This window comes from Myxine glutinosa, chromosome 9 (assembly GCF_964187855.1).
Source record: "Myxine glutinosa chromosome 9, kmMyxGlut1.1, whole genome shotgun sequence".
Taxonomy (NCBI): Eukaryota; Metazoa; Chordata; class Myxini; order Myxiniformes; family Myxinidae; genus Myxine; species Myxine glutinosa.
This window is the reverse complement of record NC_136269.1, coordinates 6,324,567-6,350,360: the sequence shown is the minus strand read 5'-3', so window position 1 is coordinate 6,350,360 and position 25,794 is coordinate 6,324,567. Positions and strand designations below refer to the sequence as shown.

The 25,794-nt window shown below is 44.0% G+C and overlaps 1 protein-coding gene and 1 non-coding gene across 2 annotated transcripts in view; one reads left to right on the top strand and one right to left on the bottom strand.

Moving 5' to 3' along the window:
* LYST (lysosomal trafficking regulator) overlaps positions 1 to 8,084 on the bottom strand; it is a 457,799-nt gene extending 449,715 nt beyond the window's left edge. Inside the window, exons 1-2 of the mRNA XM_078785068.1 lie at positions 7,948 to 8,084; positions 7,645 to 7,838 (exon numbers count right to left, since the gene is read on the bottom strand). The gene's annotated coding sequence lies outside the window, so the exon portion shown is untranslated. The remainder of the gene's footprint in view (positions 1 to 7,644; positions 7,839 to 7,947) is intronic.
* Positions 8,085 to 21,270: 13,186 nt separating this feature from the next.
* On the top strand, positions 21,271 to 21,353 carry TRNAS-CGA (transfer RNA serine (anticodon CGA)). The gene has a single exon. It is a non-coding gene; the product is annotated as a tRNA-Ser (tRNA).
* Positions 21,354 to 25,794: the final 4,441 nt, after the last annotated feature.

Here is a 25,794-nt window from a genome sequence, read left to right as displayed (position 1 = left end):
CCGGATGTTTGAGGTCCATACTGTTAAGGAAGAGGAAGGGGGAGCATCGGATGCAGAACAGGGGGGGGGGGAGCGGTAGGGTAAGATGTGGAAGAGGAAGAGGTAGGGAGAGCTGTTGAAGGTGTGTCAGAGATTACAGAACAGCTTGGAGAAAGGGAAGAATGGGGCTGACAAAAGGTTTGATGGTGATTGGGTGAGGTGCAGTGAGGTGTTATTTGATGAGGGGGAAGAGTGAGGCAGAAGGTTGAGGGAGATGAAGGTGAAAGTTGGAAGGGGGAAGAAGCGGGGAGGACGCTTTGAGGAGGAGGGGTGAGAGTGGAGACTAGGAGGGGAAGAGCGAGGGAGAGTCTCAGAGGGGAGGGGTGTGGGGGGAGTTTAGGAGGGAAGGGGCAAGGGGGGAGATTTGAAAGGGATGGGTGATGGGGAAGATTTGGAGGGGAGGGGCAAGGGGGATGATTTGAAAGAGATGTGAGATGGGAGATGGGGATGATTTGGAGGGGAGGGGCAAGGGGGTAGATTTAGAGGGGAGGGGTGATGGGGAAGTTTTGGAGGGGAGGGGTGATGGGGAGGTTTTGGAGGGAAGGGGTGATGGGGAAGATTTGGAGGGGAGGGGCAAAGGGGTAGATTTGGAGGGGAGGGGTGATGGGGAAGTTTTGAAGGGGAGGGGTGATGGGGAAGATTTAGAGGGAAGGGGTGATGTGGAAGATTTGGAGGGGAGGGGCAAGGGGGAAAATTTGAAAGAGATGGGTGATGGGGAGGATTTGGAGGGGAGGGGCAAAGGGGTAGATTTGGAGGGGAGGGGTGATGGGGAAGTTTTGAAGGGGAGGGGTGATGGGGAAGATTTGGAGGGGAGGGGCAAAGGGGTAGATTTGGAGGGGAGGGGTGATGGGGAAGTTTTGAAGGGGAGGGGTGATGGGGAAGTTTTGGAGGGAAGGGGTGATGGGGAAGATTTGGAGGGGAGGGGCAAAGGGGTAGATTTGGAGGGGAGGGGTGATGGGGAAGTTTTGAAGGGGAGGGGTGATGGGGAAGTTTTGGAGGGAAGGGGTGATGGGGAAGATTTGGAGGGGAGGGGTGAGATTGGATTTTGAAAAGTGTACGATTCCTGGGAAACGAACATTTATTGCAAAATGAGTTTCTTCAGACATTCGAGTCAAAAATACGTTTGAGGACGCTGAAGGATGGGTGGAGTGCTGGAGAGTTTAGGGAATGAATGAAAGATGCACTATAAGAGATGGAATTTTTTTTTGGAATGAATAGATTTGGTGAGCAAGTCGAAAGCATCCTTTGATAGAAGAAGAAGAAGGTGTTATTGTATATGACAGAATACAGTTCTTCAGGGGACAGTTTAAACATTTTTTAACAACGTGATCACATGATCACAAACAACGTGGTCGAAGAACGAACGAACAAATAAGAACGAACAACGGAGAGAACAGAGAAGGAAAATATTATTTTTTGGGGTTTTTTTTTCTGAGGAGATTTTAAAACAAGGAAGTATGGGGTGAAGAGACCGGGAAAACCAGAGACCGAAGTAATTGCAGCGCGATCGAAGAACCGCTGAGACAAAAACAAAGCCTCAAGCCAAGGTCGGACACAGTAGTCTACTACACTAGGCCTCAGAATACACGATACGAAAGAACCGACGATTCTGTACACAGGTATGAAAACCAACACCGAGAATCCTATTAAAGACACCCCAATAGGTACATACACCGAAGGAAAGATACAGTTTCGATAAAAACACAATTGTGAAAAAATTACGTAACTCCGAAAGCGTGCGAGCAGGGACAGCTTTGAATAGACGTCACCTCCAATCTTGCGCATGCGCAGATTACTTGTATTTCTGACCAGATGACCCTTGCCACACAAACTTGTATTTCTGTCCCTGCCTACCCTTCACCATTCTCACACCAGTTCCCTTCCATCTCATCTCTTGCACACAACATATGTCCACTCTTCTTCTGACCAATACTTCCACCACTTCTCCTGATCTCCCTGTCATTGTCTCTACATTCCAAAATTGTCCCTACATCCCAAACCTCAGAAACCGATCTCCTCTTCGGGCTGTACCCTGCCCATATGTCGTTGGAATTGTCATGGTTCTCTTTTTGAGGAAATGTTTTTATGGCCGGATGCCCTTCCTGACGCCAACCCTCTTAGTCGCCTTTTGCGACACGCAGGGATATGGTGTACCTATTCTAACCAGGGTACACACCGGGAATAATAATAATGTAACCTTAATATTATATTAAATGTAATCGTAACACTATTCCCTTCGTAGTAACTGAAAAGTTACTGGAGGTCAAAATATATCATCTTCTATACTGTATATTAAATTGGCAGAAGTTTTGTGTCCGTCAGTCACGCTACGTCATTATGTCTATGATGTCATTACGGCGTACGACTGACTCCAATGACCGACATTTTAATTGATATGCCATGCAGGCCAAACATGTCGTCAAAGTGGTCGAACCTGTCATGTGTTGTTGCCTTTTTTGTTGTTGTTTTTTTGTTGTTTTTTACACACGGACAGCTGTATGTTGCAGCGAGTGGAGTATTATGACTACGCCACTGTTAGACTTGTTTTCTATGCAATGCTTGTTTTCTTGCAACGCTTTCGTTAATATAGAGGTGTAAAGTTTTTCGGTTTTTCCAAGATGGCGCCCGTACCACGTGACCTATGACGTCATAATTATCATTTAAAAAATTATACAGGTGGAAGTGCACGTATGGTGAAATTTCCTGTCAATCGGTCCAATGGTTGCAAAGAAAACTAGAACGGGACTCAGTAGAGAGCAACCTCCGCCTGGTTGGCCATATCACTCAATGGTGAAGACTCACTTAAAAAATTCTACGAGCTGGATCCGGATCTTCACAAAAATGTAATCATTTCTTCCTCGTCACACGCATGACCTGTCCAACAAGTTTCATCCAAATCTATCCATCACTTTTTGAGATATTCTGCTATGTATCGTTTTTGGCCCATTCTCCCAATGGTGAAAAATCACTTGAAAAATTAAATGATTCTCATATCCAAATCCATATTCAGATCTTCACCAAAATCGAATCAAATCGTCCTTGGCAGACATCAAACCTGTCCAGGTTTCGTCCAAATCCGTCCACAACTTTTTGAGATATCCTGCTACATGTTGGTTTTCGCCCCATCTCTCAATGGTGAAGAATCACTTAAAATTCCAATAGTCGGATAAGCAGAGAAATGAGAATAAAAATGATATGAAGGGAACTTGGAAAATCACAACTGGAGTTGTGAATGAGAGTAAGAAAGATACTTCAGTTAAACAACTTAAGATAAATAATGTTCAAGTTGAGGATAAAAGCGTTATTGTCGAACATTTTAATGATTAGTTTGTAGATATTGGACAAAATTTAGCCAGGAGTAATCCTGTTACAGACAGAAGTTTTACTGATTTTTGGGAGAAGCATCCCAATATAAAATCACTCTTTCTCATGGAGCTGAAATTAAAAACAAAAGGAACACACACAGGTCATCATGGAATGAATAATGCACTGGTTAAACAAATACTTCCTGAAATTATAGGACCTTTAACATATATATTTAGAAGCCTGGAGTTGGCTTAGCGGTTATGGTGCCGGCTTGGGATCCTAGGATCCGGGGTTTGAATCCTGGAGTTGGCTTAGCGGTTAGGGTGCCGGCCTGGCATCCCAGGATCCTGGGTTTGAATCCTGGAGTTGGCTTAGCGGTTAAGGTGCCGGCTTGGGATCCCAGGATCCTGGGTTTGAATCCTGGAGTTGGCTTAGCGGTTAGGGTGCCGGCCTGGCATCCTAGGATCCTGGGTTTGAATCCTGGAGTTGGCTTAGCGGTTAAGGTGCCGGCTTGGGATCCCAGGATCCGGGGTTTGAATCCTGGAGTTGGCTTAGCGGTTAGGGTGCCGGCCTGGCATCCTAGGATCCTGGGTTTGAATCCTGGAGTTGGCTTAGCGGTTAAGGTGCCGGCTTGGGATCCCAGGATCCTGGGTTTGAATCCTGGAGTTGGCTTAGCAGTTAGGGTGCTGGCTTCGGATCCTAGGATCCTGGGTTAGAATCCCGGTCGATCACTGAATTAACACCAGGGGGTTGACTCAGCCTGTCATCCTTCCGAGGTCGGCAAATTGAGTACCAGTTCACTGGTAATTCCCTGTATGTCACAAGAGGCGACTAACAGGGTTGGCGGCAGGAAGGGCTTCCGGCCATAAAACATTGCTTCAAAAAGGGGACCAGGGTGCCCAAAAACAGGCCAACTCTGCAGGGAAAAATGGCCTCCAAAGGTGGTTCTTTAATATATATATTTCATTTGTCTCTCTCCTGGAGTTGTACCTGACAAAATGAAATCACCAAAATTATTCCTATTCTTGAAAAGGGTGATTATCAAGAGGTTTGCAATTACCACCCAATTTAATTATTAACAATTTTCTCTAAAATTCTTGAAAGAATTTATGTACATTTGAGTGATTCAATTTCTGAATGTATCTAATGCTCTGTGTAATTCACAATTTGGTTTCCATGGAAACAACACTACACATGCTTTTCAAACAATCATCGATAAGGTTGTAAATGCCATTTAGATTAATCAATCTCATACCATCGGTATTTTCCTCAACTTCTCCAAAGCTTTTGACACAATCGATCATAACATTCTTCTGCATGAATTATCGTACGAGGGAATTAGAGGCAAGGTCTTGGAGTAGTTTGAGAAATACCTCACAAATATAAAACAGTTTGTTGTGGTAAATAACTGTGAATCCAGCCATATACTGGTCACATGTGGTACCCTGGGAAAACCACATTTCCAAGCTGGCCTCCAAAACCAGTCGCCGACATCCGTCGTGCAAAGTCCTTGCTGGGCACTGCTCAGCTCCTCACCACATACAAAGCTTTCATCCGCAGCTCAATGGAATACTGCTCTCCCCTCTGGGTTGAAGCTCCTGCCTCACATCTAGCTCGGCTTCACGCGGTTGAAACCAAAGCTTTCGATGAAGCCGATTCTGAGGGCCTTTCACTCGCTCACCGCAGGCAGGTTGGTGGTCTTTCTATCTTCTACCGACTCCTCTCCGGCCTCGCTCCCCCAGCGCTGTCTATGCTTTGTCCCACAAATATTCCTTTAGCTCGCACAAGATCTGCCTGCAACCCTCTTATTGTTAAACTGCCAAAATGAAGACTATGCTCACCTTCACTCTTTCATTCCTCTTTTTCCCACCTCTGGAACAAACTCCCTCACTCTCTTCAATCCCACTCCTCCCTCCAGGTCTTTAAAACAGCTGTTCACCACTATCTCATGTCTTCCCCCATCCAAAACCTTGATCTTTTCTACCTCCGTTAATTCACCCCAGATCCACATTTTTGAAGTACCAACTTCTTTCCTGGAAGTCCAAGCAGTGTCCATTTGTTTTATACCTCTCCCACCGAGCCCTCTCCCTTCCACAGATCTCCCAATGTCCCTGTTCTCTACCGTTGTTGTACTTGTGTGCTTCCCTCTCTTTCCCCATCTTGTCTCCCGCTCCCTTTATTATATGTTTTATGTCTGTTTATGTTTTTTTGTGATTAATGTTCGCTCTTGCACGAGCCTCAATCTTGTATCAAAAAATATATAAAATTAAAGTAAAAAAATTAAAATCCCACATGGCTCTATATTAGGGCCTCTGTTCATAATCTGTATGATTTGTCCATATGATGGGTCTATCTAAATCTATATGATGAATTCTCCAATGTGTTGTCATTCACGTCGTTTGCTGAAGACTCGAATCTCTTTTTTCTCATCCAGATCCGTACGTTCTAGTTGAAACTGTCAATACTCAACTAAAAGCTGTTTTTGATTGGATAACGGATAATGATAATGATAACATGTAGTAACAACTACATGGTTTTTAGGAACAATCTCTGCTTCCGGGACCCATTTCTATTCACAAAAAACGCTGATGCAAAGTAGAGACCACCACATTTCTTGGTGTTTGTAATCGATGAACATTGGTCATGGACAATGAATGTGAATAATTTATGCAAAAACATTTCTGGAATCATCAAGAAGTTAGAAAAAAATCCCAAAAATAAATACGTTTTTCATAATATTAGGCTCTCGTCTTGTCTCGACTGAATTATTGTTTGCTTGCTTGGGGAAATTCACTTAGGTTGCAAATAGATAAGATTTTAATTGAGATTTATTTGCAACAAAGTTTATTTATCAATCTCATACCAACAATTTATTTCTTGAAAACAAAATTTTAAAGATAAACGAATTGTACTTGTATCAGTTGGAAACCCTTATGTTCCAGCTAGATGGACAAGAATTACCAAATAACTTTGTGCAATTGTTCACCAAAAATTATCAAGTCTAAGGTTACGCTACAAGACAAACAAGGACGCTCCACCTTCCACGAGTTCGAACAAATTCTGCAAAGAAAACGTGAGATTTTGCGGGAACCTGAAATTGCATTTGAACCTGAAATAAACTCCCGACCTTTATTCATTTAAACCCAAGTTGAAAATTCGTAACTGTTGAATAAATATGGAGTTGATACATAGATTATCTTATTCTGTTCACCAGTATTTAAAGTCGGATAATTTCCAGATAATGGTGAAAGTTATGTTAGTATTTACTGGAGATATTAATGTCTTTATTAATTTCCAGTTGAGAGAGAGAGGAAGACAAATGATGAATTGCGAAAGATGATGGGAATAGAGCCTGTGATTGATGTTGTGAAGAGGAACAGGTCGAGATGGTTTGGTCATGTGTTGAGGAAGGATGAAAGTGACTGGTTGAGAAGAGTGATGGAAATGAATGTAGAAGGAAGTAGAGGACAGGGAAGACCGAGAAAGACTTGGCTAAAGGTGGTGGAAGAAGAAATGCGGGCAAGGGGGTTAACAAGGAGAGATGCAGAAAATAGGGCAAAATGGAGAAGATTGTCATGGGGACCGCAAGGCTAATGATAACCCCCGCTCTCGCAGGGAAAATGGCCTTAAAATGCATGTTGTTGTTGTTGTTGTTGTTGTTGTTGTTGTATTTACTGGAGCCCTTTCCCCGTTCCCCATAGCTCTTCCTCTTCTTTTTCCTGAATTCCTTATTCTTCTTTCACTCTAAATCTGTGTTGTTCAAATAAGTCCAAGTGTATGTAATACATGTATGAACTGAGGGTCTATACAATACCAGGATGGCTTTTAACAAAGACCCCTCCACATCATTTCATATTCATTTTGTTTTAATTACTCATTCTGTATTTTATTAATTATTGTGGAAATGCACTTGAAATGCCCAAGTGTTTCGGGACAAGTTTTGACCCCGATAGTTTGGCCATGAGGAAGCACAACAACACTCATTATCTCCTCCACAGACGGTGAATGGATGGTTCATTGTCCTCCAATATGGCCGCGGATCATGTGCGCGCACAAATTGCTGACGTCACTAAGAACTCCCTATGGCGTGCGATAGCAATCTCCTCAAGAGAATTCCATCACAAGTTCAGCATACAACATTGTGGCCTATTATTTGTAAAACATACTTCGGGGTCATTAACATTCACAAGAACACAACTCGAATGCAGTTTGGACAGCCGGCTTTATAAATATAAATAAAAGTTGCATTACCGATGAACTCCGATGGAGTTTGAACGGAGACCAGACGAGCGGACTCACCGTGACCGAAGGCAGACCGACCTCTCCTGGTCCAGGGATCGCTGGTCTCCAGCACGGCTTGGTTCTACATCAAGTTGGGTCTTCAACGGTCGAGGTTTCGGGGGGGAAGGTGGTGCAGAGTTACGCCTCCAGGAACAGGAGACGGAGACCTCACCGTGCCAGTCGCATTACCTCGGTCCTAGCCAATGGAAGAGCTGCAGCGCAGGAAACAACAAATTATCCACAAAAATAACTACTTCATCCCAAAAGCTTCCTTTACACTCTGTTAAATCGCACCTTTCTGCTTTACGTAAACTTTTTCACCTTTACTTCGTCACCTCTTTCCACCTGTACTCTGTCTTGGTGTCATTTATGTTTTTCATTTATTTTACTTTTTCTCACGAAGTCGAGATTTTATTTCCTCATGAGAACCAAAGGTAACTTTTTCGCGCCACGCCACCGGGTTCATCACACAAAGTACACACCCACTCACAACTTCCTGAACCTTTCACTAAACAGTTAAAAACACACTTTTTAACATTCCTCACTTAAATAACTATTCCTATGGTTTATGCGTACTACAGTATTATATACTGAATAAATATTTTTGCCTAACGAGCGACACTCCAATTAAAGCTGACGAATCTGCAGCTAACTTTACGACATGGCTTTCATTGACCGAACAAAGGCAGAAGCTGAGTTTGGCTCTATTGGTGGCAAAATTGTTGTTAAAGGACTCTGTTTTTTGTTTTTTTAAATAACAATACTCACGTGAAATTATAGTTAAATAAAGTAATGTTGACACTTCGAATGCAGACATGATAATCGATGCAATAAAATTAAAACTCCGCACCTGATGTTAGTTTTGTGACGATCTCTCACAGTCACACCTTCACCGTCCTCTCTTAAATAAGAAAGTGCATTTTAAATCTCTTTGCTCCTCCATCTATGTGCTCCAGAAGCAACGCCTTGCCTGTTCAACCCCACCTGGAGATCATCTATTTATTAGGTATACAGTATCGTGCACAGGACGACAAGCGTACAGGAATCAAACGAGGAGAGACGGAAGGTCTTCGGCTTGCTATGTCCATGTAGTACGTACCGTTAGATTTTCAGATCTTTTTTTTAAATTCCTCTTGATGGGATTCCAACTTCTCCTTTAAACCGTCATACCTTGAAGTGAAGGTTATGAGTAGGTGAGGCCAGCACCAGGTGAAATGGTCCTGCAGCAATACCATATCCATGTGACAATTGCACGCACATGTAGATGCACCAATAAATAGTTTGGAAATGAAAATGGGTTGGAAAAAAGTTCAGTTGGAAAACCGTTTGTGTATTCCACTGAATGAGTTACTGCAGGGAACAAATGTGCTTTCCTTGGTGCACCTGCTGCAGCTCCAGGTGAGCAGGCCGACCTAAACCTCAGCATTATCAATGGGTGCTTGGCAACCTTGTTATTTCTGGTGCCAAGATCAAAACAAATTTCGATGGATATTTTATACCTATGAGAACAAACTTGATTTGATTGATTTAAGAAGAACACCCACACCTGTCTCTCTCCCAACGGGTGTTCATTTGCCAAAGCCAACACAAAAAAGGTGTCGACCACACCGAAGAGATCTCACGGATCCACGGGAAGTGCCAAGGCCTTGAAAAGGTGGCTCAAAAAGGAAGATAAAGCAAGCAAGAGGAGACCTTTTGTCAGACATCCTCTTGGACGACTCCTGGAGATGGATCGATCAGCAAGTTTGTCAAGGTAAACGCAGCCGGCTGCGAGAGCAGATGCGACCTGAAGAATATTGATCATCAACCCATTACGGACCGAACGATACACCTGGGGCCCCACTCGTCTGAGAGTTACTTGCTTATTGGTCGTGTCTGCTCTCCGTGATTGAGAGCTTCCCGTTAACCGCAGCGAGCCGTGTTAACACCGACTGTGGTCGCACCCTCACCAGGTGACCTCACGCGTTGGGCCTTTGCCAGGTTGCCACAACTGCCCCCCGAGGATGCTGGTCGCACCCTCACCAGGTGACCGACTGTCTGGTCGCACCCTCACCAGGTGACCTCACGAGTTGGGCCTTTGCCAGGTTGCCACAACTGCCCCCCGAGGATGCTGGTCGCACCCTCACCAGGTGACCGACTGTCTGGTCGCACCCTCACCAGGTGACCTCACGAGTTGGGCCTTTGCCAGGTTGCCACAACTGCCCCCCGAGGATGCTGGTCGCACCCTCACCAGGTGACCGACTGTCTGGTCGCACCCTCACCAGGTGACCTCACGAGTTGGGCCTTTGCCAGGTTGCCACAACTGCCCCCCGAGGATGCTGGTCGCACCCTCACCAGGTGACCGACTGTCTGGTCGCACCCTCACCAGCTGACCTCACGAGTTGGGCCTTTGACAGGTTGCCACAACTGCCCCCCGAGGATGCTGGTCGCACCCTCACCAGGTGACCGACTGTCTGGTCGCACCCTCACCAGGTGACCTCACGAGTTGGGCCTTTGCCAGGTTGCCACAACTGCCCCCCGAGGATGCTGGTCGCACCCTCACCAGGTGACCGACTGTCTGGTCGCACCCTCACCAGGTGACCTCACGAGTTGGGCCTTTGACAGGTTGCCACAACTGCCCCCCGAGGATGCTGGAGATGGCTTCCTTAGTCCAGCTTTGCTTCAATATTTGTCTTTTCCTTGGCATCTTCTGCAGTTCAGAGGTGCTGTGTCTGTTGGTTCGGGGAACCACGTGATGGGGGGTTAAAGAGGAAGGGTGCGCATGCGCAGAAGGGAGAAAATGCTGAATAAAGAAAACCTCTTGATTCTCGCTCCTGTTGCTCTTTACTGAATCTTCGGACACTACAACTGGCGACGAGGTAAACGTTCCTGGCGAACTTGACGACGGTGGGCTCATTGGAGACTTTCGAGGGCGACGATTTTGAAGCATACAAAGAACGCTCGGAGGCCTATTTCATCGCGAGCGACATCGGACAAGTCGAGGTGGGCGCCATTGCTGCCGTGATCCCAGCGGCCGACAGGAAGAAGGTGCCTACTGTGATCTCACTGATCGGGAAGAGTACTTACACTACTTCGAAAGACTTGTGTCTCCCGGAAATACCTTCTGCTAAATAGCTAAAACGTACGAGCAGTTGTGTGAAATGCTACGAAATCATTTCAAGCCGCGAGTGTTAGAAATGGCGGAAACATCGTTTTCACCGGACGAACCACAGTGAGGACCAGAATGTCACGGACTATGCAAACAAGCTCAACGTTTGGCCGTCACTTGTCATTTTATAAACACAAAATTGTGCATTTTATGAGAAAAGCATGAAATTTCTAGCATAGTTAGTATATACCATAAGGTTTATTTTCAGATGTGGAGGGAAGTCAGATTTGACCTCTGAGGACCGTGAGAGATCAAATACAAGATGGCCGCCAGTCCACCGAGTCTAATGTTCAAACGCGCTTATAAGTGTCATTTCCAACTAAATTGGGGATCCCCATTCATTTGGTGATACCTTTGAGATCGCCAGAACTCAAGGACATGCATTTAGGTCAAGGTCAAATTACGTTAAATATCTATTTTTATGATACTGCAGTTGGGACTGCTATTGGAAAAAGTTCATTTGAACTTTTAAAACTTTATTTTTTCAGGTACAGGGATAGGTACACAACACCCAAAGACCAGAAATGATGAAAAAAAAAGTGTTTGCACTGCAAGGAATGATGCAATAACCTCTGAAAAAATAACTGTAGTTAACCAAGTATGTCCACCAAAGCTTACATTAAATCAAGTGCAATGATGAAAATTGGTAATGATCAAAATCTAACAGTCTCCAGAACAGAAGCACAGTGCAGTGCACTTGAGTGCAGCTTTGGCACACTTGCAGCGTCCAGTGCACCCTTTCTTGCAGCGACAGTGGATCAATTCATGGCACGACTTTGATGCCTCAGGGAGAGTGGTCCAAAGAGGCTGCCACCCAGTTGTCTCCTTTGTCCAGCCCCAGTCAGATGGGTCTGGCATCTCTGGATCCATGACCAATGCCTGATTCCAACAGTTGGCCTGGTAGCACGTGCGCTTGATGTGCTGCTTGTGTGCTGCCTGGGTTGGAGGAATGTTTTCTAGACTTCTGTGTGAAGAGCTGCTTCCTGGCATCATTCACTTCCGTGCTCTCACTGGTTCGGTCGTACATCAGCACCACAAATCGCTCGAGCAGTAACATTGATCCTTCACTGACTTCACTTGGCATGCCGAGGAGTTCATTGAAAGCATCATTCACCTCTGGGAAAGACTTCCAAGTTTCCCAGGCAGTCTTCTTTCCTCTGCCAGCAAATACAGATACAGTGTCACACCCGGTGAAAGCGTGAAGGACTGGGAGAGTCAGACACTGTGTTGGATTCAATGTGGCAACCATTTCGTGAACAGTTATGTACCGAAAGCTTGACCCGACACCAAAGGCAACCCACAGCTCATCAGGAGCTGTCTTGCTGAATGAAGCCACAGCCAGTACCACCACATCAGTATCAACGATGTCGCATGGTTGCGACAAAATCACCACGGCAGGAGAGGGGATTCTGAAACACAAAAAACACAATGTTAACACCAACCACCATACCCCATTTTACATCGAGGGTATTTACTTAAGTGAGGTGGATAACCACAACAATTGTGCATCTTACGCGAAAAGCAGGACATTTATAACATAGTGCATACCATTAGGTTTATTTTAAGATATCTGCATACTTGGGATACTTCATTCTTGACCTTATTTTTTGGTCAGTTTTGACCTTGACCTTGACCTAAATGCATTTCCTTCAATTCTGGCGATCTCAAAAGTATCACCAAATGAATGGCCATCCCCAATTTAGTTGGAAATGATACCTTAAATGTTTTTCTACGCTGTTTGGTTCCAAAATTAAGCGCGTTAGAACATTAGACCCGGTGCACTGGCGGCCATTTTGGATTTGACCTCTCACGGTCCTCAGAGGTCAAATCTGACTTCCCTCCACATCTGAAAATAAACCTTATGGTATATACTAACTATGCTAGAAATTTCATGCTTTTCTGAAAAAATGCACAATTTGTTAAAATATGAGAGCTTATCCGCTGTACTATTTCGGAAACCACCTCCCACGTGCTTTACGTGACCAGTTTGTTGGAGGTGTACACAGCCAGTCCATCAGGAAAAAGTTACTTTCCGAGGACAGAACATTCAAACAAGCTGTGGCTGTGGCTGAGGAAACGGCTGAAAAGGAGGTAAAACAATTCAACCATGGAGAGCCAGGGGTGTCGGGCTCTGTGGACTTTACAACGAGTATAAAAAAACAAAACGATTCACACCGTGGTCCTCGTTTCAAGGATCGGTCGGAAAAAACGACCCTATCGTTTCCAAAGGAAAAACGTTGCCACAGATGTGGCTCTACGGAACATCTGGCTGATGCATGCAAACATCCTCGTACCATCTGCGGATACTGCCGACGTGAGGGCCATTTGATTAAGGTGTGTTTGAAGAAACAGCAAAATGCTAAACGTCTTTTGAAACAAACCCATCATGTTATAGCTTCGAGCGATGAGTCAGAGGACGAGCTGGGTACGGTACATTTAATGCATATTAACTCTACATCTGTTGCAAAAAACACTACTCATCACTACCAACTCAAAATCTCCATCGACGGAACAGAGATTCCGATGGAAATTGATACGGGAAGTTCAGTTACTCTACTAACCAGTCGTGATTTTCAACGTCTGTCCGGTGACATGAATACCTTGAAACCACTTACAATATTACTGAAGAGCTCCACGGGTGATGTCATCAAATGCTTTGGTGAGAAAGAAATGTGTGTTCAAATTGGGGAGCAACGTGGTTTTGTTACAGTGCGTGTGGTCGATGGAGCAGGACCTTCATTACTGGTAGAGATATTATTGCAAAATTTTCCCTTCCCTGGAAAAATATTTTCAATGTTGCCGGTCCCATCACCACCAATGACATTGTCAAGCAATACCCCGAGTTGTTTGAAAACAATGCCTTGGGAAGGTTGAGAGGGGTACAGGTTACACTGAAGGTGCGGGACGACGATCCAGTATTCATGAAAGCTAGATCTGTTCCGTTTGCCATCCGTGAAAGGGTTGACCAGGCTTTCGACAAGCTTGAAAAGGGTGGGGTCATTGAGAACGTTCGGTACTCAGAATGGGCCTCGCCCATTGTGTCGGTCATTAAACCAGATGACCAGTTGCGGATTTGTGGTGATTATTCGGGCACCATAAACAAATATTCCGAGTTGGAACAATACCCAGTACCTCCGCTGGAAGAGCTGTTACACAAACTAGTTGGTGGGAAGAAGTATACGAAGCTTGATTTATCCCAAGCTTACCACCAATTAGAGTTGGCCCCTGGGAGCAGAAAGTATACTACGGTAAATACACACCGAGGCCTGTACCAGTACCAAAGGCTTTCATTTGGGGTAAACACAGCCATTCCAGTTTTTCAACGTACCATGGAGAATTTGCTAAAAGACCTTCCCGGGTGCTGCGTGTACTTTGATGATATCCTGGTGATGGGAGATAGCGATGACAACCATTTTAAAAACCTTCGCAGGGTTTTGAAAAGGCTGGAGGAAAACGGAATAACATTAAAACGTGACAACTTCCACCTCATGCTGGAAGAGATTGAGTATGTTGGATTTGTTATTTCGGTTGCGGGGGTATTCCCGACAAAACAGAAGCTTTAAACTATCCAACAGGCAGGGGTTCCCAAAAACGTGGATGAATTACAGTCATTCATTGGCCTCGCAAATTTCCTTCGTCGTTTTGTTCCAGATTTTGCCGAAATCATGTCTCCTTTGTACAAGCTACTAAAAGGGAGGTGAAATGGAATGGGGAAAGGACGAGGGTAACTCTTTTGAAAAATTTAAAGCTGCTTTGTGCTCCAGTCACGTACTATGTCATGACAACCCCTCATGCCTGCTTGGTCCTTCAGGCGGACGCATCCTCAGTGGGTGTAGGGGAAGTCCTACTTCAACCCAGTCCAGAGGGTGAGTTAGAGCCGGTGGCCTACGCATCGAGAACTCTGAATGATGCGGAAAAAAATTACTCCCAGATTGAGAAGGAGTCTTTAGGAACCGTTTTTGGAGTGACAAAGTTTCGGCAATACCTCCTGGGGAGACATTTCACGCTAATGACAGATCATAAGCCTCTGGTAACTCTGTTTAACGAGCACAAACCCGTGTCACAGTTAGCGTCAGCAAGAATAAAGAGATGGTCCTTACTGTTGGCAGCTTGCGACTACACCATACAGTTCATCACAGGCAAGAAAAACGTTTACGTGGATTTCCTCTCACGAAAACCCGTACCGGGTCATCCTACAAAGCCTGAACGAGTGACCGTGGAGGTACTTCTGGTGAAAAATGATGAAATTGTGAATGCCGCTGTTATCGCGGCTGAAACGAAGAAGGACCCTGTTCTCTGCAAGGTACTTAATTTCACAAAACATGGTTGGAATGAGAATCCGGAGGAGGTGATTCGGCCTTATCGCAACAAAAGGCCTTATCGCAACCCTCTCTCCAGGTCTTTAAAACAGCTGTTCACCACCATCTCTTAACTTCCCCCATCCAAAACCTTGATCTTTTCTACCCCAGCTAATTCACCCCAGATACACTTTTTTTTTCTTTTTTTTTTTTTCTTTTTTTCTTTAATTCCAACTTCTTTCCTGGAAGTCCTTGCAGTGTTCATATGTTTTATACCTCTCCCACCTCCCCCTCCCACATTTCTCCCGTTGTCCATGCTCTCAAATGTGTTTGTGTCCTTCCCCCTCTCCTCTCTCCACTCTCCCTCTCTCCCCATCTTGTCTGCCGCTCCCCTTATTTTTTGTGTTTTGTGTGTCGGTTTGACTTTTGTGTGATTAATGTTAGCTCCTTCACGAGCCTCGATCTTGTATACAAAAAAAAAAAAGGCTGGAACTTTCTGTGGAAGACGATATTGTACTGTGGAACTCTCGGGTGGTTATTCCCACATCGCTTCGGCAGATTCTACTCACTGATTTACATGCTGAACATTCTGGCATGGTAAAAATGAAACAAATGGCCAGGATATACCTGTGGTGGCCAAATATCGACAAGGATATTGAAAGCACCATGAAATCGTGTGTAATGTGTCAGGAGAATGTGAAGGCTCCGCCAGGGAGCCAGCCTGCATCGTGGTCTTGGCCTGCCGGTCCCTGGAAACGACTTCATCTAGACGTGGCGGGCCCTTTTAAAGGGAAAATGTTTTTGGTTCTGATGGACGCTTATTCAAAGCACTTAGAAGTAATTCCCTTGGTGAACACTACCGCCACGACCATTATTCAAAGCCTCCGACATGTTTTCAGTGTTTTTGGTTTGCCGAAACACCTTGTGACTGATAACGGCAGCCAATTTACCAGCGCCGAGTTCAAAGAGTTTTTCAAGACAAATGACATTAAACATACCCTGACGGCCCCAGGACACCCTGCTACAAATGGCTTGGCAGACGTTATGTCGGTCATTTTAAGGAGAAAATGAAAAAAATTGGAGATACCGGAGAGATTCCTGTTGACATACAGGGCCATGCCTACCTCATTTGGGAAATCACCTTCAGAACTGTTAATGAACAGACAACCTAGAATAAGGCTCAGTGCTCTGAGAGCTAACCAAACCAAACAACAAGTGAAGGTGTTCCAAGAGAACCTCGGACATGTCCCAAAGTTCCAGCAGGGTCAACCCGTGTTTGCGCGAAATTTTGGAAAAGGTCCGAGCTGGGTTCCTGGGGCTATCTTTCGGGTCATTAGTCCAATAAATTATGATGTGCGAGTAAACGGGTTGGTGTGGAAGAGACATCAAGAACAACTACGTCCCCGGAATGTGACCACTTCTGCATGTTTACAACCGGTGGTGAAATGGGGGGCCCCGACCAATTCCCAGTCTCGCTTTCTGGACCCTTGTCTCCAACTTGTCTTGTTGGGAGGGGGAGTCAGGAAATGTCTATTCCATTTACACCACCTGTTGAACGAGCTGCTCTTCCCGATCAGCATTTTGATGACTCGATTTTTTCTCCACGGGTTGATCAATTTGGGAACCCAGAAACGGTTGTGGATGAACCTGTGCCTTCCCCATCATCTGGTCAATTACCTCATCGGGTTGGCAAGTCCAGAAGATTTCCGGTGCGAGAAAGGAAGAAAACGTGAAGACTAATTGAACAATGCTGAGTCTGTATTTGCCCACCAACTGGATGGATGAGAAATTTGTTTTTTGACCCCTCTAGTCTAACATTTGTGAAACTGAGTTAATTGTAGGTTGGTTAATGAAATGATGAACGGCTTGATGTGATTGTGTTATCTGGTTTATATGACAGACGAGTACAGTGATATTAATGATGAACTACCTATTTGTTGTGAGATTTAAAGAGGGGGCAGTTGCTGTGTCTGTTGGTTCGGGGAACCACGTGATGGGGGGTGAATGGAGGAAGGGTGCGCATGCGCAGAAGGGAGAGAATGCCGAATAAAGAAAGCCTCTTGATTATCGTTCCTGTTGCTGTTTACTGAATCTACGGACACTACAATAGGATTCATCTCTTTCTGCAAAAGTTGGTACCTGATTGTTTCAATAACCTTTATTTTCATTCGGTATTTAGGTATTTCTGATAACTTGTTCTTGTAGATACTCAAAAGGATACCAAGACACAGGAGGAGACTACTCGGCCCATCAAGTCGGTGTCATCTCCACATTCCTGATGACCCAGGGACACAACAGGATCCCTGAACCCCCTTTTGTTCTCCTAACTTCTCACCTGACACAATCTGCATGCAAAATAATCGGTCATCTCCAACTTACAGACATCACGACTCAATCACACCTGGCTAATCTTCAGCTACCCACCATTCCTGCCAAATCCCTGTACACCCTTGCTGCCCGATACTTCAAAATACTTATCCAAATCCAGTTTGAACCTCTCATCTATTCATGGTGCTACCACCTTCCCCGGAAGACATTCCACACGTTAATAACTCTGTGTTGAATGTGTAGAACGCATCTGCGCTGTTTAGTTTATAATATCCTCCTTTTCACTCTCCAACTATGGCCTCTGGATCTGTCACTGTCTGCCAGGGTTAAAAAAGATTGTCCTGCTTCCTTTTTCTTTATGCATACCCTTTATCATCTTCAACATCTCAATCAGATCCCATCGAGTAATTTGAGACTTTCAAAATGACGTATGGATGCCAAACGAGGCCTTTCATGCACGCACCGCGTGTGTTTTCACGGATTCAGTTCTGCTCGCCGGGCACTTTTAACCTTCCGTTGCTCACACAAAATCTGTCATTCAAATAGTCTTTAAAACCTAATATTCAGCAAAATGGTGTGGAAAGATTATGACAAAACTTGCTGGATACCTTGGGTAGGTGACACGAACAATTGGGTGATTCGATTTTTGTTCAGGTCTTGTTTTAGCTCTTACATGAGCCTCGATCTTGCATCCAAAAAATAATAATAAAGGTGCGGATGCAGATCTGGCCTATCAATGGGATCCAAAACGTAAACCTCCACAAACCTCCTCGATTATGTAAACAAAAACAAAACTTCAGCCAGGTGTAGGTATGCGCTCTATACTGAGTATCCTTCTCGTCTTCATCATTTATTCCCGGTTGTTGTCGAGTTGTTACAATACGACTGTACATCTATTCTCTCTTGCTTTAAAAACAGGAAAATAGGTTCAGGAAAGGTTGTGTTTTTTTTCTTAGGGGTCAGGAAGGAGTGCAAATAAAATATGTCGGGTACGGCATCCTAAATGTTTCATTTGCATATTTATTTTGCACTGGGGTGGAAAGAGAATTTTCTGTCAAATTGGGTTTTGAGTCAAATGTTGCCTTTTTGTGGATATAATATGAAGATATAGCTTAATAAAATAATACATTGTACCTACAAACCAAAAGTATAAGGTTCAGTGGAAAATGACGAAGTAAATGACGTGTCGTAAATGACGAAGTATAAAACAAAACAACCTGCAGTGCAACGGAAGCCTTTAGAGGCCATTTTTCCCCACAGAGCAGGGGTTGGTCTTTTTTGGGCACCCTGGTCCCCTTTTTTGGTAGCAATGGTTTATGGCCGGATGCCCTTCCTGCCGCCAACCCTGTTGGTCGCCTCTTGCGATGCACAGGGAATTACCAGTGACTGGTACTCAATTTGCTGACCTCAGAAGGATGACAGACTGAGTCAACCACCCTGGCGTTAATTCAGCGATGACCGGGATTCTGAACCCAGGATCCTCGGATCCCAAGCCGGCACCCTAACTGCTAAGCCAACACCCACTGTAATTAGTTTCAGGGTTGTACTTAAATATGCAAATTGGGAAGTTTTTAACTCCTCCAACATTCTCTGTTCTTTGCCAAGCTTTTCTCAGTTTTGCAGCTCACCTCCATACATACCAAGTTTATTTATATACTAGCCGAAACCCGTGGAACATCCACGGAAGGGAGGATGTGGTGTATGGATAGAGTGTACCATTATGGATGGCATAGGGGATTTGCTTGTCCGAGTAAGAGTTAGGAAGAAAGATGAGAATGAAGAGTGCGTATAATGTATATGAACGACGTATTTATTGCAATCTACTTAAATGACAACGCTACGATATACTTTTGAGGTTAGCGTACACCGCGATCGACGACACCGGCACAAATGCATGCTCAGGAGTGTCCACTCAGTGGACAGCTTGCTGTCGCCTTCGACTGTCCAATCAGCGGACGGCTTTCTTCGCCTTCACCCAGCAGACGCCAATACGATGGCGTTGTAAGATGGCGTCGTATCGGCAGTTAATCGGATGCTTTTGGGCCCCAACGTCGGCTAATTCAGATTTTTCGAGTATGGCTGTACGTGATAAACAAAGAGCGCGGTTCGTAGATCGTAAATCCATTAGTGCCGTGGGCATCGGGTCACTGGGTGCGGCGTAAAAGGGATAACAAAGTCGAGTCCTTACGCTATTATTATATAGATATATATATATGTACCCCATACCCCCCCTCCATGCATGTTGGCCTCGAGGCTACCTGTACGATGAGACACTGGATGGTTTGAAGATGATGGATGGGAACAGAGAGGGGTTTGAACCCCTCAACTACCCCCTTAATTAATTAGTGTTATTTAATAATTTGGTTGAATTGCCTTTATTCTCATATGTTGTGGTTCTGTTTTATTATTGTGTACATTAAAATTTTATGTAATCATATCTTGTTACCTCCGCCACCAAAGGTGGATGGAGGTTATGTTTTCACCCCTGTCTGTCTGTTTGTTTGTCTGTCCGTTTGTGAACAAAATATCTCAAAAAGTTAGAAACAGATTCGGAAGAAATTTTGCAGAGATGTATCGTATGTGACACGGACGAAATGATTAGATTTTGGTGAAGATCCGGATTCGGATTCGGCTAGTAGAATTTTTAAGTGATTCTTCACCATTGGGAGATCGGGCCAAAAACGATACATCGCAGGATATCTCAAAAAGTTGTGGATGGATTTGGACGAAACTTGGTGGAAGGTTGTGTGTATGACAAGGAAGAATAGATTCGATTTTGGTGAAGATCTGAATATGGATTCGGATACAATAATTATTTAATTATTAAGTGATTCTTCATCATTGAGAGATCGGGCGAAAAGCGATTATATAACATGATATTTAAAAAGGTTATGGATGAGTTATGACTAAACTTGATGGATGAGTTTGTTCAGTGACAAGAAAAAGCCGATTAGATTTTGGTTCAGGTCCGAATCCAGATCCGGCCTATCATTGGGATACAAAACAAACTGTTCACCAGGTGGAGGTATGCGCTCTACCTAGTGCCCTTCTAGTTGATTTTGATATTGTGCTCCTTGATCATTAATTGGACCAAGCCAAGCAAGGTCCAAGCATTTTATTCCTGACAACATGGGTGAACTGATCAAGTTAGTGTTATTGATCCTTAGCAAATCATCACGAAGATTGTTTAAAACTGTCGCACAAATTAACCCGGGAGTTCACCACGGCACTGCTTGGCCTCATTTCTTTCTTTGAGGTTCTCGGTCTCATGTTGTAGTTTTTTATGCCTCCGCCGACAAAGTCGCCGAAGGCATTATGTTTTCGAGTTGTCCGTCCGTCCGTCCGTCCGGGCTAAACCTCGTTTTTCTCAGCAACCACATGTCTGATTGAGACGAAACTTTCAGCGTAGGAGTGACACCCATGCAGAATGTTTTTAGTATAATTGTGACGTCATTGGTCACGTGGTATGACAGCCATCTTGGATAAAAAGCAAATAATTAAAAAAATATTTCTCGGAAACCGCTGAATGGAAAAATTTGAAACTGGGCACAATGTCAAGTACTCTCAATGGGGAACAAAAGCATGATAATGACGACATCATAGGTGAAGTGATATACCAGTCAAAAATGTTTTAATCGTATTCCTCATACTAAAAATCTTAAATTGCATGCACTTGATCTATGACCCATTTGTATTGAAATATTCTATTTATGACATCAACGGTCACATGGTTTGGCAGCCATATTGCATTGAAGGAAAATATTAAATAATTATATTGAGTTTTGTGCGTGCAATTATATTGTGTGTGTGCGTGCATGTATGCGTGCGTCCTCCATAACTCCAAAACCATGAAAATGAGCGCCCAAACTTTTCATTGATGGCCGAGTGGTTAAGGCATTGGATTCGAAATCCAATGGGGTTTCCCCACAAAGGTTCGAATCCTGTCCATGACGCCAGCTGTGGTAGCAGCAATCTGCTTCCCGAGGTACCCAGAGTGAGACCCAGGAAGCAGTCAGAACTGTTCACATGGTGTTTATTACAGGACTCTTTTACATGCATGGAATGCTTCCAGTGCACGGCACCGATTGCAGCGGCGCCCGGTACATGGCAGCGCGACCCACATTAGCAAGTACCAAGTCGCGATGCATGCATTGGCCCAAGGACTTTTGTGCCCAAAATGCCCAAACTTTTCATGCACACTTCTCGACCTCCAAAGGAGTGCATTCATGAAAACTGGATGTTTGGATGTGTTTTGAGGATGATGAGGTTTTGAGGATTTTGAGGATGATTAACAAGGTGCTCATAAAAAACGAAACATAAAAAGCGTTACCAAAATTGTGGTCCACCATCTTGGTCAGCCCACTGTCACAATGCTGGGTTCCTAAGCCGCCATTTTGTTTCGGCCTGTTGAGATTGTTCACCTACGAACGCAACATGAGCTGGCTTTAGACCTTCGTGAGACAGGTTTCCTGCATCGTAGCTGCGGATATGGGTAGATATTTGGGAAGGCAAAGGTGGTGTCGACAGAAGAATAAGGTGAATCCTGTATCTATAGCTCTTGTGTTTTTTTATTTATTAATGTTTTAAAATATGGGTGATAGGCTTTACACCTTGGCTTGGTCTTGGCTAGATGTTAGGCCGCAAGGTTTTCGGCGAATCAAGTTGTCTAAATGAAGGTTTTAATGTAATGAATATTATTGCATGCGTAAGGTTATAGGTTTTTGGATTATCTTCGAATGGGCGATGGGTGGCTCATGAATCGGGAATTATGATTCGAGTTCTGTTTTCAGTTTTGAGAGTCGCTGGTGTGGTTTAACACTCAACTACAACAAATTTGGTGGAAATCCGATAAAATTTGACGAACTTACAATCTATCGGGATTTAACGTGGGAAATGACCATCACAACATTGAGTACAATCCTCTCCCTTCTCCCCTCTTCCCTCCTCCCCTCTACCGCTCTCCTCCCCTCCCCTCTCTCCTCTCCTTTCTTCCCCTCGCTCTCCCCCTCCCAGGATAGAGCGTAAGCTAAGGAAATGTGTTCCCATCTAGAATCTATCCAGAAGACTCAACATCATGAAAATCCAACGACAATTATTGAAGTTATACACTGTACAACTGGAACTGCTCGGATAAAGGTCGTTATAATGACATGGGTTTATGAGATAGAGATAATAAAAAATAACGTTAAAAAAAAAGAGATTTCAAAAAATGGTGTTTTTTATTAATATTAATTAGGTCACAATCTGAAAAAAGTAGGTCAAGGACACCATTCAGATATCAGGTACACAAGTTCAATGCAGGTACAATATTATGATGCAAGAACATCTTGGAAGGCCAAGCGGACTTTAAGATTATGCATTTGCAAATTTGAGTGATGACAAAAAACACGTTATTTTTTCAGACCGGTATTTGACCTTAACCTTTAACCTAGAGGAGTATGATGTAAATGTGTCTTTCTCGAGGGCCTAGGCTATCTAGGTGGGACAATTTTGTTCTGATCGGACAAGCCTTAGTCAATTTATGGTGAAAATGCTAAAATGTCTTTAATTAGGTCATGACCTTAAAATTGTCACGGTCAAAAAATTTGTATCAGCCCCGCATACTTTATATTCCCATTATTGGTCTGTGGTGTTGGGCTAGTGGCTAGGGTGTCAGCTTAGGATCCTAGGATCCTGGGTTCGAATCCCGGTCGATCGCTGAATTAACGCCAGGGGGGTTGACTCAGCCTGTCATCACTTCCGAGGTCGGCTAATTGAGGACCAGTTCACTGGTAATTCCCTGTTTGTCGTTAAAGGCGGCAAAAAGGGTTGGCGTCAGGAAGGGCATCCGGCCGTAAAACATTGCTTCAAAAAGGGGACCGAAAAACAACAACAACCACGGTTCCCGAAAAAGGCCAACCCCCGCTTGCGGGGAAAAATGGCCTCTAAAGGTGGTTATATTGAGGCAAAATGTCATTCTGAAAGTCCCAGCCGGTCCTGATATATCTTTGAATTTTCGGGAATTGGGAGTGCAGGAAGAAAAGAAAAAAACAGCTAAATGGTGGTTTTGTCCGCCTAGAGGTCTATGCGGTACCATTAGATATTGGGGGTACGAATTGCAGAAACAAATCCTACAACAGAAATAAGCCTTCCCCCCATTCCTGTCGGGGAGGCTTAATAATCACTCCCACGCTGAAGGGGATATGTTGTAAAAATTCAAAGATTACATTGAAATGTAGAACCCAGAGCAGGGCGATCACAATCATAAATACATCAACCAGAACGGCACTTGGGAGAGCGCATACCTCCAACGGGCGGAATAGTTTACGTTTTGTGTCACACTGACTGGCCGCATCTGCATCTGAAATCTCATCAGCTTGCTAATGTCATCTACCCAACTCATCCACCAAGTTTCGTCCGAATACCTCCACAACTTTTTGAGATATCTTGCTATACAGTCGTGGCCAAAAATATTGGCACCCTTGAACTTTTTCAAATACCTCACAATTTTCTCGAAAAATAAGTTTAAATTTACCAAACTATTTGGTCTCCACAATTCGTTATTTCAATGTTAATATTACAGAACCTTTGTTTTTGATTCAGAACTTAATATATCCTTCTAAATCAGAAAATAAAAAGAAATGGCATTCACAAAATTGACACCCCAGACTTAATATTTGGTATCACAGACTTTGGCCAAAATAACTGCAGTCAAGCACTTCCTATAGCCATGAATGAGCTTCCTACACCTCTCTACTGGCAGATTGTCCCACTCTTCTTGTGCAAACTGCTCCAGTTCTCCCAGATTTGAAGGGTACCTTCTCCCAACTGCTGTTTTCAGATCGCCCCACAGGTGTTCAATGGGATTTAGATCTGGACTCATTGCTGACCACTTCAGAACAGTCCAGCGTTTTGTCTTGAACCATTCCTGTGTGCTTTTTGAAGTGTCTTTGGGGTCATTGTCCTGCTGCAAGACTCATGACCTTCGACGGAAACCCAGCTTTCTGACACTAGGTTCAACATTGTGCTCCAAAATGCCTCGTTAATCTCCTGGTTTCATGATGCCATGCACACATTCAAGGCACCCAGTGCCAGAGGCAGCACAGCAACCCCAAAACATCACTGAACCTCCTCCATGTTTGAATGTAGTGAAGGTGTTATTTACTTTAAAAGCTTCATTTTGTTTTCTGTAAACATAGAGATGATGTGCTTTAGCAAAAAGCTCTAATTTGGTCTCACCTGTCCACAGGACACTCTCCCAGAAGGATTTTGGCTTGTTCAGATGTGTTTTGGGTCTCTTTCTCAGCAGTGGGTTCCTCCTGGGTCTCCTACCATAGAACCCCCTTTCATTGAGTTGGCGACGGATGGTGCAAGTTGAAACTGTTGTACCTTGTGTCTGCAGGTCAGCTTGAATCTGTTTGGCAGTTGATCGAGGTCCTTGCTCCACCATTCAAACAATTCTTCACTGCAGTCTTTGATCAGGTTTTCTCTTGCGGCCATATTCAGGGAGGTTGGCTACAATGCCATTGGCCTTAAACTTCCTGATAACATTGCGTACGGTGGACACAGGAGAACATCAAGGTCTCTGGAGATGGACTTGTGTTCTTGAGATTGTCCATACTTGGCTACAATTTTGTGTCTGACCTCCTCAGACAATTCTCTGGTTTTCTTTCTTTTCTCCATGCTCATTGCGGTCCACACAGTGACACAAAACAGCAGAATGACTCCTTTTCTTACTCATCTGGTTCAATGAGTGATTTTTATATTTCAGGCACCTGCAACTCACCACAGGTAAAGTAAAGGAGAATCACCTGCTTGAAATCTAATTATTTCTATTAACTGCTGAAAGGTGTCAATAATATTGTCCGGGCCATTTTAGGATTTCTGTGTGAAGCAAGCTAAGATTTTGTAGTTTTTCACCTTTTTTGTTTTGTTCCGCTGCAAACTAAAGAAATACAAATGTGGATACCAAAAGATTTTTTAATTTCAACAATTTTCTGGAATAAATGGTGAATTATTTGAAAAAGTGCTTGGGTGCCAATATTTTTGGCCACGACTGCATGTTGTTTTTGGCCCTAACTCTCAATGGTGAAGAATCACTTTAAAATGATTGTATCCAGAACTTCAGCAAAATCTTTTTTAAAAACCGTTATTGTCACATACGCAACCTGTCCACCAAGTTAAGATTTCCATCGAACCTAATCTGGCCATAACTTTGAGATATCGTATTCACAGACAGACAGACAGACAGACAGACAGGGTTGAAAATAGAAACAGGTGAAAACAGCCCACCGTCGGTGCCAGATTTAACAACTTTTTAAAGTTCTCTCTCAACATTTGCATCACAACTAGTAAATTCATATATTCATTCACAGAATTGATCTATTATTGCGTTTTATTTAGTACTTTAAAATT